This window comes from Balaenoptera musculus, chromosome 2 (assembly GCF_009873245.2).
Source record: "Balaenoptera musculus isolate JJ_BM4_2016_0621 chromosome 2, mBalMus1.pri.v3, whole genome shotgun sequence".
NCBI lineage: Eukaryota > Metazoa > Chordata > Mammalia > Artiodactyla > Balaenopteridae > Balaenoptera > Balaenoptera musculus.
Genome location: NC_045786.1, coordinates 122,571,437 through 122,589,187, shown reverse-complemented (window position 1 = coordinate 122,589,187; position 17,751 = coordinate 122,571,437). Strand labels below are relative to the sequence as shown.

The 17,751-nt window shown below is 32.7% G+C and overlaps 1 pseudogene; it reads right to left on the bottom strand.

Moving 5' to 3' along the window:
* Positions 1-5,044: 5,044 nt before the first annotated feature.
* Positions 5,045-17,751, bottom strand: part of LOC118889906 — a 30,210-nt pseudogene continuing 17,503 nt past the window's right edge.

The following is a 17,751-nucleotide window of genomic DNA, read 5'->3' as shown; positions in this document are numbered from 1 at the left end:
ACCACTGCGCCACCAGGGAAGCCCCTAAATTCTTAAAATGCTAAAATTCGTATATTGCCACATCTAACCTGCATCTCAGTTAGAACTTAGAAACTATAAAATTTAATTCTGTAATTAATTATAGATATAAAATTATTTTAGAGGGTAAAATATTTTCAAATCAACAAATTCAAGTAACATAATAAACATAATTTGATCTTTTAATTAAAATTTGGTCCAGTTTACAAAATATTTGAATGATCATTCCTAAATGTTGACATTATGTAATTTAATTAAATATCCTCTGAAATTTTAAAGTTTACAGTTTGGTGTTACAGTTTAGTAGTTGGACATCACTCTACTGCTATTAGGCAGGAATCTGGTGAAATTTGATTACGATTTAACAGAAGCATCAGAAGATACAGTTACGGAAAGATTTATGAAGTCATTTCCCTTTTCTGAAAATATGAATGTATTTAAAAACAATTGATCTTGAAACCACTGGAATTGCTTTCCTGCCTATCTTTTTAATCTTCCATCATCTATCCTTTTCTGGGACAGTAATTGTTCTTATACATTTGATTACTTTTACTGCCTTAGCTCTTTCTCCTTCAGATTATCAAATTATCTTCAAGTTGTATTGCAGTCACTTCAGACATGTCTACCTCTCCATATTTTCCAACAAAAAAATTAGAAGTAAAAAATAAAACAGTATCAGTAACCACACTTTCTCTCTATCAAACAACTGTGCTATTTGTCACTATACCATTTTCAAATTCCTCATACACTGCCCTTTTGTACCCTTCCCTTGATCCTTTCCTGAAAAGATTCTTTTCAGGAAAGATAATTCTAATATACAATGCTATTTTTATTCTAAGCCTTTATTCAGCAAACAATTGTAAAGGAAGATAAATTGTCTTAAAAAATTGTTTTCAATTATTAAAAATCTAATGTTTTTCTCTTCAGAAGAACTTTTAATCATTCTATTCCTGAAGACAGGAGATATTTCACATGACTGATTTTTCTATCAAGAGTGTTCAATGTCATGAAATTTAGTATAAAAATAAAGTTATCTTGCTCTTTGCTATTCATTAATCAGAACCTAATTCATTATTTGAAGAAGACATAAGTTTTCTTTATTTGGGCTGACTAAATACCTGATTGCTTCAAAAAACATTTTGAGTAAATGAAATTCCTAACCTGGATGGAAAATGAAATCCATCTCAACCTTGCTCTGTCATAGTTAGCTTTTACCTTTGTTCGGTAATGCTACAAATTTCTCTCTCTCTCTCTCCCCCTGCCCCAACATGCTTCATCTCTCCTTCTTCATTCCCATTACTTTTTTTTTTCCCTCTCACAGCAAAAGACAAAAGTCAGAAGGGTGGTATTTTCTATTTGAGTGAGGAGAAAAATTTGAAAATAAGTGAATAGTACACTGACAACATTTTCAGAATTCATAGCAAGCATTTTATTGAATTTAATAATCTTCAAGTGCAAAGGGATTGTCTTTTAAGTCTCTGACTAGGAAAGTCAGAGATTCAGTCAGAGGCTATTCATAGAAACTTAGGTGCTTAAATTCTTCTTACTGGACAGGATTTTTTTATTTTTAACATCTTTATTGGAGTATAATTGCTTTACAATGGTGTGTTAGTTTCTGCTTTATAACAAAGTGAATCAGTTATACATATACATATGTTCCCATATCTCTTCCCTCTTGCGTCTCTGGAGAGGATTTTAAGAACCAGTATAATGACATCATTTTAGAGAAGAGATACTGGAGGTTCCCGAGGTAGAAGTGTCTTTCCCCTTGTTACCCAACTTACTAGCTCACCATCTGCTGGCAAACAAGGCCCAGCTTTGTGTCCATCCACAGAGGGGAAAGATTTATCCGTGGTTGGCAATCACAGTTACTCCTCTTCTTCAGGTCACAGTTCCTCCATGAACCATGAGGAGCATTCAGTGAGGAATAATTTCCAGAAATTCGCTCTGAGCACACTTCCATTCACCCACATGGAAGAGGGCTCTGCACTGGTAACCCTTGGCCTTATAGAAATTGTCCAGAATAAAGCAACTAAAGGATATTAGGTTATTTTTGTGAATCTATGCAGGTTTTAAAACGGTGATTTACTAGTTTCTCCTACAGTCAACTAGATGACAGTTTAAATTTTACTAAATGTTTTGGTCAAGAACAAATGCTAAATTAACTGCAGTTAGATAAATGTCCATAACTTCATTGTAATGAAGTAGATAATCAATACGTTAAACAAGATAGCTTGGATTTGAATCCCAGCTCTGCCACTTAAGATCTGTGTAAATTTGAGCAAGTAAAACTCTTGGTAACTCAATTTTCTTAGCTTTAAAATGGAGACAATAAATTTAACTTTATCTTTGTGCTGTTTTGAGGATGGAACAAGTCAAAACATGTTGAACTCTTGGAATAAACTGACACACAGTAAGAGCTCAAAGATGTAACTACTAATTAAATATTAAATAAACTTAAAAATATTTTTCATTGCTGTCCATGCCTTGCTACAGCTACCTCCCCAGTGATCTTCATTTCTAGGCTCTGCTTACCCCATTTTCCTTGCAGTCTGGGGAAGTAGTGGCTTAATCCATGCATGACTAATTTCTGGGTTGGATCACTGTCCTCTACCCTTTCAGGTCTTTCTTTTTTTTTTTTTTAATTTATTTATTTTATTTCTTTATCTTTGGCTGTGTTGGGTCTCGTTTCTGTGCAAGGGCTTTCTCCAGTTGCGGCAAGCAGGGGCCACTCTTCATTGCGGTGCGCGGGCCTCTCACTATCGCGGCCTCTCCTGTTGCCAAGCACAGGCTCCAGACGCGCAGGCTCAGCAGTTGTGGCTCACGGGCCTAGTTGCTCTGCGGCATGTGGGATCCTCCCAGACCAGGGCTTGAACCCATGTCCCCTGCATTAGCAGGCAGATTCTCAACCACTGCGCCACCAAGGAAGCCCCCAGGTCTTTCTTTACCTTGTAACTAGCTCCCCATCTTTGAAATTACCTGGTGTGGATTCTCTTTTGCTGATTAACCCCTAATACATCTGCCCCAACTCAATATAAATTTATTTTCTACTACTCACTTCTGTCCCTTAGAACTACGTATTATGTGTTTACATCTTACTGACTACCAAGGTGTATACATGAGTATAATATTTTACATCATCTTTATATTTCTCCCTACCCAGTATATATCTCTGTGCATTTCAGTAGATTTTAAAAGTATGAGGTAGACACTAATATTTATATTTATCAAAGTAATTATATATTAAAATTTTTGTAATATGTGCCTAATGAAAAATATTTGAAGAAAGCGTATCAAATATTAACAATGATTATATCTGGAAGATGGAATTTGGATTACATTTTATTCCCTTTATTATTCTTTTTAACAGAAATTATTTGGTGTTTCCAAAGATGTTTACAAGAAATACATATTGCTTATGATCTGGCAATTCCACTCCTGGAATATATCTGGAAAAAACTAAAACAGTAATTGGAAAAAACTATAAAACACCAAGATTCATAGCAGCTTTATTTACAATAGCCAAGACACAGAAGCAACCCAAGTGCCCATCAACAGACAATTGGATTAGAACATGTGGTGTATATATGTACAATGGAATATTACTTAGCCATTAAAAAGACTGAAATTCTGCCATTTGAAGCAACATGGATGGACCTAGAGAATATTATGCTTAGTGAAATAAGTCAGAGAAAGACAAATACTGTATAATATCACATATGTGGAATCTAAAAAATATCAATAATACAAATGAATGTACATGCAAAAAAGAAACAGACTCGTAGACATAGAAAACAAACTTGTAGTTACCAAAGGGAAGAGTGAAGGAGAAAGGGACAAATTAGGGGTATGAGGTTAACAGATACAAACTACGATGTTTAAAATAGATAAACAACAATGATACACGGTATAGCACAGGAAATAATAGCCATTATCTTGTAATAACCTATAATGGAGTATAACCTGCAAAAATGCTGAATCACTATGCTGTACACCTGACACTAATATAATATTGTAAAGCAACTGTATTTCAATAAAAAGAAAAATATATATTGCTTTTATAATCAGAAAAAATCTATATATCCAAATGGGCTAATGCAGTTTTATCATTGTTCACGATTATGGACATTTACTTGGAAACAGTAAGCATATTAAGATATTATGTATTGCCTATTTTAGGAAAATCCACCCTTAAAGTCTAATCCAAACTCAAATAGTCCTTTGAACACAAAATAGTGCTTCTTTCTAGAGAAATCTTACAGTTGGAAATGACTTTATTTAAAATGTTATGATTTGGAAACTTGAGGCTGGTTAGTTCATTTCTTAGTCTATGCTTAGTTTTCTGTTACCTCAGCCTGTCTATGCTCCTTGCTACATCAGGTCCCCCAATGATTATTAGCTACTTTATGGGAGGCATTGGGTTCTATCTTCTAATCTCCCACGGTTCTTTCGTAAACAGGTAATAATGATGATAATAACAATAACAGTAATAATAAAACATCTATTATTTACCATTTAAATTAGACATCATAGGACATCATCTCACTTAATTGTCATTACAACCAAATGGAAAATTATCATCATTTTACAGATGAGGAACATGTGCAAGAGAAATTAATTTGCATAAGCTCACAGTCCATTAGGTGGTAGAACCTAGATTCAAAAGGAATCTTTTATTTTACAAAAGAATACAATAATTATATCTTAATCCTTTAAATATATTTCATCTTTTGCAAGACATTGAAATCCTTAAGGAATGAAGAATGCACATTCTGGCAGGAATGTTTCTTCTGCAGATGTATGTTCTTCCTGTACCACAGAGCACACAGAGAGGCTCGAGTACAACACTAGATATGAGAGAGCTTGTTTTAACCATGAACATGTTTCATGGGGCACAAAAGCTACTGATTACCTCATCAATTACTGAAGTCAAATCTGCTTCCTTCTTTCACATCCCCCACAGGTTTTTTTTTTATCTTCTCACTGACAAACTGTTTATTGAATTTTGCCATCAGTATGGGATGTCTCTTGTTGTATCTTAGAATCCTAGGATTCAGGGAGGTGGTAAAGTGGCAATGGTGAATTTGGGAATCTGGTCTCCCAAAAGTACCTGCCGCTCTACCCCTGATTCTGCAATGGCTGCCAGGCGGATCACCCCTCCGCTGGAACCGTCCCGCTCCACGGCCAAAGCGAGAGCTGCTCCCCTTCTTGGGGTCCCAGCCCACAAGGATGATTCCTGCTGTAGGGTCTTCTCGGTATCGGTAACTCATCTCCTTAAAGAGGCTGGCTGACGTGTATACCAGCGGAGGCTCATTCAGCTCAATGCTGTGGAAACCAAGCTGATAAGTGACTGCGTCAGCTACTGCCTGGCTATCAGCTGCTGAGCCTGAATGGCAGCAAAAAATACGGTCATGAATAGGGGTCAGCTTGTCAGTCACTCAATTGGTGATGTACGATGCAGTGGTTGTTCTGGAGTCGGCTCCTAGAACCACGCCCCCATCAAATTGCACGGCCATGATAGTGGGCCCTGTTGAGACTTCCGGGTTTTCCCACTCGGGGGTAATGGCCTCAGGCCCCCAGGCTGGTGCTGGCCACGCTCCCCGAGTAGCTACTAAGGTGGCCGCTATCTTCTCCTCCGGTACGGCCACAAAGCAACTGTCGTAAAGCACCACAACTCTAGCACTTCCAAAAAGTCTCCAAGGAAGAATTATAATAGTGTATGTTAATATTCCAAATATTTAAAAATCATTTCTCTTCTTAAAATCATGTCTGACATTTATCTATGAGAAGGTGTCACCTGCTGTAATGAACTGATCAGAAGAGAAGGAAAAGTGGACCAGCAGACCAAAGAATCCAAACTACAGTATTTTTGTGTGTGTGCGTGTGTGTGTGTGTGTGTGTGTGTATGTGTGTGTGTGTGTGTGTTCCATCTTAGAGAACTAGTTTCTTATCTCTCTGTTTCCTCACCATCACCACTATGGGGTGGGGGGGAGTGAAGGGGGGAGAAAGAGGAGAAAGAAAAAGAGATAAGATGATTTGTCCTCAAACCTGTTCTGAAAGTAGCTTGGAAATAACTTCAGAGGCCCCAATACCACTGAAATATAAGCAGTACCAATTTGCCTATTTAGAATTGCTCTTTAAAATTTGAATCTACTTGAATGAGTACCCTAGATAGCCTGAGATAGAAACGTTTTCTTTCCTGTAGGACAAGGAATTTACTTTTCTTTCCCTTTTACAGTATAAGTCAGTAGACTTGTATAAATATCAACAAACTGCTTTCCAAAAAGCTTAAATTATTTTACTTTTCAACAAGTAGTATGAGAGTTTACCTGTCTCATTAAAACTTTAAATATTAATATTGTTTATTGCTAATTTGATAGTTTAAAAATTTGTCCATTTCTGTGTTAATCTGCATTTCTTTTACTGTCAGAATGACTACATTTTCATGAATTTATCAATCATATGTATTTCCTCTTTTGTGAATCACATCCAGATATGCCATTCCCATTATTTGTGGGCTTTGACATCTTCTTTTGAGTATCCTCATAAACTATAGGTATTATCTGATTGCTTTATTTATTACCATAGTTAATAATTTTATTTTCAACTTGCAGTTTTAATTTTTTATATTCACACAAAATTTTTAATGTTTTAGGTCAAATCTATTAATCTTTCTTTTTATGCTATACTTTATCACTTTGATACACAGAATGTTATTCCCATCCAGAGATAAGGCAAATATTCACCTACATTTTTGTCTAGCTTTTTAATCTGTTCATTTTTTTCACAGTACTTTTGTACAATTGGAACTGAGTTTTGTGAATGCGAGAGAAATGAGTCTTTCTTGCTAATTTCTCAGTAATTTTATTGAATAAAACAAAATTTCACCAATTATGATATTTCCTAACTTGATTAAATATCAAATGAGAAAGCCCAAAAGAAAATCATGTGCGCCCAGCAGTCAAGTCAGAGATCATCAAGAGGAAGCCATCAGGCTGCCTCCTACAGCTTTTATTAGAAAGGCAATTCCACGATGAATTTACTGTACTCCAGGGTCTGACTTTCTGCCTGACGTAGTCCAAGTGCTGATTTGTCAACACATCAAAAATAGATTTTTCTCCTAGGAGTGATACATCTAAACCAAACTTACACAAGACTGATACACAAAGCCAGATGTCAATGAATTCATTTACAGCGAGAAGTGTAACTGCCACAATGACCACACACTCATGTCTCCAGGATCAGTGCTTTTATTTCAATAAGGCAGACGGCACACAGCTCAGAATAACAATCGAAAATGGCTGGGGTGGGAATTCCTGGTGGCCCAGTGGTAGCACTTTCACTGCCGGAGCCCGGGTTCAATACCTGGTCGGGGAACTAAGATCCCACAAGCCGGTGGCACAGCCAAAAAAAAAAAAAACTGCTTGATTTTTTTGTTTTTTGTCATTAGTCAACTGATGCTTTACAATATACACAATTGTATGGCTTCTTTATGGTGATTTTACATGCACAATTATGTGCTAATTTCACAACTCACCTCTTTGAGAGTAAGCTAATTTCCAAATTCTTAGAAATATGATTTACTCTAACACTAAAATGCTGATAATAATGTTGTTTCTGCTTATCTTTTTCTATTTGTGTTAAATCTTCCTGTTTATTCTTATACCATAGTTCAACTGTCTTTTAACTACAGTATTGGTTAAATATGTTGTAATATATGGTAGGGAAATTTTATTTTTACTCCTCTGTTTCAAACTATTTGTAGCTATTTTTGCCTCTTTCTTATTTAAGAACAATTTTAGAAGCACCTTAGCTTTTGACTAAGAAAAAATGACATTTTGAGATTATTATTGAAATCAAGTTAAGTAAATAATTAGAAGAACCAAGATCTTTATACTCTCAGGGCTTCCATTAACAAGCATTATTTGTATCTTCATTGATTCAATGCTTGTATGTTAATAAAATCTTCTCTCACTCAGGCTCTACATAATGTCCTACTATTTCATATTTTATGGGGGATTATCGACAGGGTACTTTTTCACTGTAACTTATTATTGCTGGTATCCAGAAAAGTTATTCTCAAAAATATTCATTAGAGATAGTCTTATAACCAGGCCATTTGTTGAAGTGTCACATTATACTTTACTCATTTATGCTCACTAGATCCAGTTTCATCTGGATATTTTTATTCATGAGCAAAGATTTATGACCAGGTACCAGGCACAATGTGAAATTCTGAAGAAACTGAATAAGGAATTTATAAGCAGTAAACGAAGGGAACTTGTTCTAGTGAATGGGAAAGAATAAAAAGAAAAATGGATAAAGAGAAATGACATTAAAAAGAGGAAGAATAAATATCTAGCCTAGAGATTCAGTATATTACTATGTGATGCTTTATAGATTTGCTTCAAATCGTTGTGCTCATCTTCAATTATAGATTTGTGCTTGACCGTGTTTTTCCTTGCTAACACCTGCAATTGCTCTATCTCATTTGATTTATAGTGTTGCACTTTTTAATTTTCAATAGTTATAATTTTATAATACATTATAATATTATATAATATATAATAACATAATTTATAAAGAATTATCATTATCAAAAAGACTTGACTCTAGGCATCACTGTTCAGATATCTTTGAATTTCAAACTATCTGTGAATATGGATAGATCCTACAAGAATCACAGATATCCAAGTGGAATATAGTAAAATAATAACCACCCTTTTTACCTTCACAAGTTTTAAGCAATGATTGATCACTTTGGAGTGAGGATGTTGAAAATGTACTGTGTTAGGAAGTAGTACGAGCCCTGGGAAACCATGAGCTGTGAACTCAATGGACTTTATAGGTAGTAAAAGTAATAATTTTCCACATCTAGGGCCTGAAGTATACTGCATTTAACTAAACAGAATTGGGACAATTTTCATGTAGGAAATCTCTACTATAAAGAGACTGTCTTAATCTATTTACTGCTATAACAAAATACCACAGACTGGGAGGCTTATAAACCACAAACATTTATTTCTCTCAGTTCTAGAGGCTGGAAGTCCAAAATTAGGGTGCCAGCATGGTCAGGTGAGGGCTCTCTTCCAAGTTGCAGACTTCTCATTATATCCTAATAAGTCGGAAGAGGCTAGGGATCACTCTGGAGCCTCTTTTATAAGGGCACTAATCTCATTTTTGAGGGCTCTGTGCTCATGACCTAATCACTTCCCAAAGTCCATCACATTGAGCATCAGATTAACATAGGAATTTGAGGGGGGGACATAAATATTCAGACTACAGCAGATAGATTGATCTTTTCCAAATAAGAAAAACTATCAATTTAATCAATATTAGCTTTTTTTATTAATCCCTGAGCCCAGGAAATTTTCAGATTTCATTGTGCTTTTTGTCTGCAATTTCTCCTTTTGTATAGTCATAAATTAGAAATTCATCCAGATAATTTATATTCAGCTTTCTATTTTCACATTTCTTTCTAGTCTGATGTGACTAGTATGGCAATTCATATTTGATGGGGTAATAGAGTAGTAGTATCTGCCCTTTTGTGCCCTTATTTTAGCTACAAATAGCAACTGTATGAAAATACAGGAAAAAAAATTCAGCTGGATGTGGGGAAGTATTTCTAAAATATCACAGAACTAGTGGAAAAGTTATATCTGCTGGCTTGGTGGGGATGTACTTTCTTTGCTATGTTATTGGTGCTGCTGTGCTTCTAATTGAAAAGAAAATTGAATAATGTTACTAGGCCAACTTTTGGATATATATGGTCAATATATATTTTTAAATTTTCAGGCACAGAGAGGAATTCTATACATTTATTTGCAATTTTGCTTTTGAAGTTTCTAGGAATGTGAGTGTTTATACATGAGTGATATAACTAAATATAAAACCTGGGTATATTATACACAATGTGTATTTTTTGTGGATCATGAATTATTTTCAAACAACATTTTTAGTTCTAAACTGAAATCACAACACACAATCAAATGATCTTTCAACCAAGTGTTTCATCATGAGCAATGTTACCCATACAAGCCTTTTATGCTATCAGCTATCTGTCACAGACTTAAGTAGCCTCCAAACCAGGAATTCCTTCTTTCTTTTTTTTTTTATTTAAGGAATTGCCTATGCATTACTCCAGAAAAATCCACATGTTAAATCATCTACAAACAGATTAAGAACTTAAAATAGTAGCAAGATGCAGTGTGATGTAGAGGAATAAATCTTAATCTGGAAATCAAAAGATGTAGGTTCTAATCACATTTTCACAGCTACTTGTGTGATACTAGGAAAATCAGTCCTTCTGGCATTCAAACATCCTCTACAAAATGAAGTGGTTGGATAAAGTAATCAATGCAAAAATACTCTGACATTCTCATACATCTATGTTCAATGGCTGTTGGATGTTGTACAGCAAAAATCATAGAGGTGAAGTGGTCATGGTGAAATTTACCATGATGAATAATCATATGTTTGGGCTTATATTAGGATCTGAGTTTGAATAAATAAAACTTTGAGACTTTTGAACAAAATTATTTTAGCTCTTCTGCTTTCATTTTCTTTTCTAACTATGATTATGTGATCACATGAATTATGATTGGTTTACAAATAAGAGTCAACATATTTTACTATGCCACTACATATGGAAACATAGCCTTTAAATAGATTTCTTCTAAGCAAGGTGAATGTGATCAAATTCAAAGACTGAAGTTTGAAGTCATATTGCCTCCTTGCATGTAGAAATTGCCTTCTGAGAAAATAATTTGGCCCCTTTAGAGGCAAATTTTGGAACGTATAGTAAGATACAAGAGGATGTTTTATTATTACAAAGCCCTCGTTTTGCTGACTGGAACTCTGCCATAATACCTCCTGATTCTAAGAATAAACAGTTTATAAACTGGGCTCTGCTGAGGTAATCATCTTCATTAGCACGATTTTCATCTGACCCTGTATTGACCCTGGAGCTCCAATTAACTTAAATTTAAGCATAATTGTGAACATATGGTAAATGAAGAATACATGAACCTGAGTGAATTTACAAAGCTATGTAAAAACAGATTCTTAGAGGTCAAACTAAACTAATATGTAAATACATAATAATTTTCACCTCCAGAAACAGAGGTTATTCTCTCTCTGAAAATAATTGCTATCATTCTAGCTTCATAAGTATGCGTTGTTATTGTTTTGTAAGTCAAGCTGATTTCAAATCTTGCTTTTCCTTCTATTTTATAATCCTTATTATAGTATTTTATGTTGATCGTTTCTCATTTAAAAATGTTCCTATTTTCTTAATGCAGACACAATTAACCTTGTCTAGAACAATCCTGTTTTTATATAAAATTTCAAGCTGGTGAAGGCATATATAAAAGGAAAACTGCTGAAAGCAGTAAATGTTGCTCAGTTTACATTCTCCAACATCAGCATGTCTAAATGTCCCTCTTTACCCAGTAAGTATCCATCTATGCTTGCTCTTTCCATAATGGTTTCAGCTTCTTTAAAATCCAAGCTGCTGACCACTCTTTCATAGGGTAGAATTCAAGTAAAAAATATAAAGAAATAGAGGCTTTGTAATGATTATGCAATTTAATCCTAAATTATTTGAAGAGCTAAGGGCTGATCACTAACTTGGAAGTTGAATGAGGATACCCATACAAGTGATTTTCATTTCTATCTTATGTTTTAATGTAAAAAGTATTTGCAGAAGTATTAAGTATATTTTAATTCCCTCCTTTACTATTTAAGAGCAATGCTTGGCCATGAATAATGTATATTTGCTGACTAGCTCCTTTATTGTGAATAATTCAATGAAATTATTTTGTACTTCAAAGAAATAGTCAACTTCCTAATATTCTTTGTATTATCTGATGTATGTTTAGGGAAATCATCACAGTAGCTTACCACCAATTATAATATTACTGATACAAAAAATAAAGAGCACATAAGGATGATTACAGGAAACTAACTGTGAGACATTTGAGGTTACTTCTGTTGGAATTAACTGAAAGCCAAAGAAAGTACTTGATTTTGATCAAGCAAGCAGAAACTTCTTAACTCAAAGCCCCAACCTCATTTAATTTTTTTTTGAATTTTAGAATTTTATTTATTTTTGTATACAGCAGGTTCTTATTAGTTATCCATTTTATACATATTAGTGTATACATGTCAATCCCAATCTCCCAATTCATCCCACCACCACCCCCCTCCACCACTTTCCCCGCTTGGCATCCATACGTTTGTTCTCTACACCTGTGTCTCTATTTCTGCCCTGCAAACTGGTTCATCTGTACCATTTTTCTAGGTTCCAGATATAATTTTGATTCTCTCCCAGATCCGAAGTCCAAACACTATCCAACTCTTCAATTTTCTAGCAAAGCACCTGACAACAAAACAAGACAAGGTATAGAACATGATAAAACTGGAAAGCACATGCATTTTTGAGATAGAGAAAGAGAATGTAGGAATGATCACACACCTAACATTGTGCTTGGGACAGAGTGGATGGCAGATTGCTGACTAAACTTATGACTAACATTGATACAATGACAATGCAAGAGTGACTTATCCACCTGTCTAACAAGAATGACCCTGCATGTAATGCCAAGACATTCAACAATAATGTTACAATAATGTCCAGCACCATGGCAAAAACATAAATTAGAACAACTTATGAGCATCTTTGAATTATAATATTACAGATTTCACTCTTAAATTCTCCTTTCCTTAACTGAAGAACAAAGTGGTTTATTCAAGTATGGGTTCATTTCATCTAATACTAGCTTAACTATAGATACTCAAAATCCCTATAAATAACTGTGCTGGTCTCCTGCGGTCCTCACAATAAACACTTCTATAAAAAAAGAGTCCTGTGAAATGGATGCATACATCATAGAAACACAAGGGTAGAAAAGCCACTTTTGTCACCTAAAAACTATTGTACAGGGAGAGTCTTGATTTTTAATAGCATAAAAAGAAATAATTTTATGTGCCTTCATTCATACAATATTTGTATTTTATTCATACTGAGAAAAAGGATTATACTGAGTATTTAGAATTCTTTTGTAAGACTAAAAAAAAGAACGTTTCTATAAACATGGCATTTTGAATTCTATCCTGAAGAGATATATGCAAGCAGTGATGTTTCATATTAAACTATAATTTTTATTCTCCTCATATTTTCTACTATATATTCTCCCTGTAACTCATTTAAACATCTTAAAATGATCTAAGTGAGGATATTTTATACAATGTAATAAATGTTTTCTACTGCAGATAAAATTCATCTCTTTTTTCTTTCTGAATGTAGAATATCTGGTCTCTAATAATTAGGCTATATGCGTAAATTCTTCGGTGAATGCTATCAAGCAACACATTAGTCCTGTGTTTACAGTGCCTGTATATAAACATTTGGGCAATGAATGAGACATTTAGTTAAATCAATTTTTTTCTTGTGTTTGAATATTGCATGTTCTAGCTATATTGTTCTTGGAAATAGTGATACTTTTCTTCTTGGCTTTGTTTTCCCACTGGTTATGTTTCACAGTGGTCTTCCTTCTGATATAACACTTTTGAAAAAAATTAGGAGAGTGGTCAGACAGTGGCCCAGTAATTTTTTATGATTCCATAATACCTTTCAACTCTGTGATTTCTAAAATTTAAAGAATCATAGAAAACTGTGAGTGTGTAAGGAGTCTCAGGAGCATCTAAGACTTTACATTCTTTTTTTGTTGTAGAAGTCTTTTATTTTTTAAGATCAAACTCTAAATATGGTTTTTATGCAATAACTTTATGAAGCATCTAAAAAATATCTCAGGTTGCTCCACTAAGACAATACTACCCCTTCCCTGTTCATCACTCAATTTTGACTAGTCATCTTCCACCTTACTAACTTCATTGATTGTACTGTATACTAACAAAATTATTAATATTTATTTGTAACAGACACTCCTATAAATAAAAATAGGCCATGAAGTCTGAAAAGAAGCAATGTCAGAAAAATATAAATAAAAATTTATCTAGTATAGCCACATTAAAATTAATTAAAGTAATATTTAGGAAAAAACTTTGTCAAACTCATGAAAACTATAGGTAAATATATTGCAAAAAATATATTTATCACAAAAGAATTTTGAAAACAGCAAACAACTCCAAAATTTTTTAAAGTACTGTAGAGCAGATTAAAACAAAATTCAAAAAAGCAAATAATATTGATAAAAGCAGATATTAAAACATAGATGCAAAAATCAAAAGAAATTAATTTTTATGCTTATTCTTTGAAGAATAAATTACAAGTGTCTAGCAATAATAGTCACAGGGAATTAAAAAGGGGAAAGCACAGATAAATTAAGAATGAAAAAGAAAACAAAACTGATAAAACGGAAATATATGTAAAACAATAACTAGAATAAACTGTATGCCAATAAATTAGAGAACCTAAATGTAATTGATAGTTTTCCAGGAAATTTTAAATTACCAAATTTGACTCACAAAGGTGCAGCACACTTAAATGAAATATAACCATTAAAGAAGTTGAACTTGTAGTCAAAAATTTCAGAAAGGACACCAGAAAGACTTTTTATTGGCATGTTAATCATATCTTCAAGGGCAGTTAATTCATAACTTACACAAAATATTTCACAGATAAAGTGGGAAAGATGTCCAACTGGTTTTTAAAGAATACTACAACTTTTATGCAATAATTGGAAAAATATGCAGAAAATTTGTAATTTTTTAAACTTATAAATTTAAATCTAAAAACTCCAGATAAAATATTTTCAGACAAAATCAAGTAGAGTGCCAAAAATAATATATCAGGATTATAGTAAGGAGTGGCCCCCACTCGCCGCAGCTGGAGAGGGCCCACGCGCAGCAATGAAGACCCAATGTAGCCATAAATAAATAAATAAATAAATTTATTAAAAAAAAATAATTCACCATCATAAATCTATCAGTATAATGCACTTCATAAACAGAAAAATTATTCTACAAAATCCAACAAGTCTTCTTGATTTAAAAAAACTTAGCAAGCCAGGCATATATGAGATTTCTTTTCTACTAAAAAATTACAGCAAATATACATTTTGTACACTTTGTATATTTATGCTTTATCTTTTTTATTAACTGAGCTGAACATTTGTCTAATTTATGTATATTTTTAAAATATTGACTAACTTGATTACTCTTTTCTTCATTAATTTCTGATTTTATCTTTATTATTTATTTTATTATATTATCTTTATAATTTTCCCAAGTTTTTTAATTTGGAGATTTAATTTGTTCTATACATATGTGAATATGTACATACATATGATTAAGTGTTTAAGGCTAAAAATTTTCCTATGATCATTGGCTTTATATTTAAATATTAGATTCTGATATATAATATTTTAATTATTATACTATCATAGTGATTAATAATTCTAAGAAAATTGATGAACTGATTCTCAGTTTTATCCAAAAATCTAGTCTGTTAAATAGCTATCTTAAAAAAAATTTTAAACAACATTATTAAAAAGAGTTAGTATTGATTGGTTCAATATTAGAGGCAAAAATAAATAGAAGAGAAGTTGGGTCAGAAAGACATGCATAGGCGTATAAATTAGTTTATTATTAGGTAAATTTGGCTTTTAAGTTTAGCTGGAGAAAGATGGACTATTTAATAATAAAGAGAGTTTGGACATTTGATCATGTATTTGGAAAAAAACAAAAGCTAAACTTCTATTCAAAACTTTACATAACAGCAAGCTTCTGATGAATTGAAGTACACATAATAGAGCATAAATACGCTAGAAGGAAACAAATGGTTTTATTTCGTAATGTTGGAATGTGGAAAGTTTTCCTAAAAAAGACACTACATGTATGTATACATATGAGATTTCATAACGTAAAATTATTCATCTTAAGAAAGAACTTATGACAGAATTAAAAAGCCTAGTGGCAAACTGGCATAAAAATTTGCAATGTGCAATTACAAAAATGATTCATATTAACGATATATAAATATCTCTTACCAACAAATAAAAAAAGAACAACCTTCCAAAAAACCTGAGCAAAATGCACTAGCAAAATCCACTTCTGAAAAGTTACTATTTCATCAATACTTGAACATGTGCACAAATATATACAAGTATACATAAATATACCCACTTATATACACATAAACATATTTATGTGCTATAGTTAAAAATTATACATGTCTATTTCAAGAAAATGGAAAAATTATGGCACCTATATATTATGAAGCTATTAAAAAGAATGTGATTTATTCACATCAAAAGATTTCAAGGACATATGTTTTTGTGTGTGTGTGATCATACACTAAGAGAGGAAACAGTAAAAGAGAGAACAAAAGAGTGGCTTCCTCTACGGTATACAATGGGATGGGCAAGGAAGAATTTTCTTATTTTATTGTGTATAACATTTAGTGTTTGATATTTTTACAATATAGATACATAATTTTAATTTTTAAAAATAAAGTATTAATGTTAAAATATTAGAATCAGAATACTTCGCATTCCATTGTTAGTTCTTATCTTTCATATCTAGTGGATGCCATAAATTTTTAATGTCCTTACAGATGTACATCTACATTTATACATTTAGAATTCGTAAGGTCAGGGTATTAAAATGGAAGGGACATACTTAAAACTTATTTTGATATATAAGGAAAGGATCATCCATTTTTGTATCCTCTGCAGAGTGTAGAAAGAAGTTCATATTCCATGAGTTTTTGTTTGTTTTGCTTTGTTTTATTTTTGGTTCACTTTGCATGAAACATTACAGAATAGGAGAATATGATCACTGATATCATGAGAGTGTGAAATGGATGTACTGAGTAACTGTGGAGAAAAGCTTTTTGTGGAGCTTTGACAATCAGAAAATGGTAGAAAGATGTTAAAGTAAAAATAATTAAAAATACATTTAAAAGTTTTAAGGAGTATTTGTTGCATTCACAGAGTCTCTGCTTATAACTAATACCAAATAATTATTAAAATAATTTTTTAAATATATAACATTAAATGTGTGGCTATATAATTGACCACATAAATAATCAAAGTTCAGTAAAGATACAAAATTGAAAAATTTTTAATAGTTGATTATTAAACCAGTTTTAAGATTATCTGATACCATGGCTAATATGCAGTAAATGTTCATTAAGCATTCATTTAAAATTAAAAATAATGACTGGTATTTACTCTGCACTCATTCTGTGCTGGATTTGTGATAATTATAATAAATACATTTTCTCATTTTCTTATCACAACCACCCAAGGAATCGCTATATGGATCAATGATCCCTGACAAGGCTACCATCTAGTGGTGATTAATTTAAGCCTTAGTCAGTTACCTTGGAATTATTCTGGCACCCAGGGAAGAAGGCTAAGGAATTTTATTAACATGGACAAAAACTAGATGGCTGAATAATTTTAAAATAGCATGTTATCCTAAATTAATGATGTTGTAGCCTACTTCTGCATATTCAAATACACCCTGTTTTCAGAGGTTGAGTTAATGGATCTGAGCACTATGAAAACAGAAGATTATCTAATATTGTGGGCACAGAAGAAAGTAATTTACAAGTTTTACTATTTTTATTTTTTTAAAACATCTTTATTGGAGTATAATTGCTTTAAAATGGTGTGTTTGTTTCTGCTTTATAACAAAGTGAATCAGTTATACATATACATATGTTGGCATATCTCTTCCCTCTTGCATCTCCCTCCCTCCCACCCT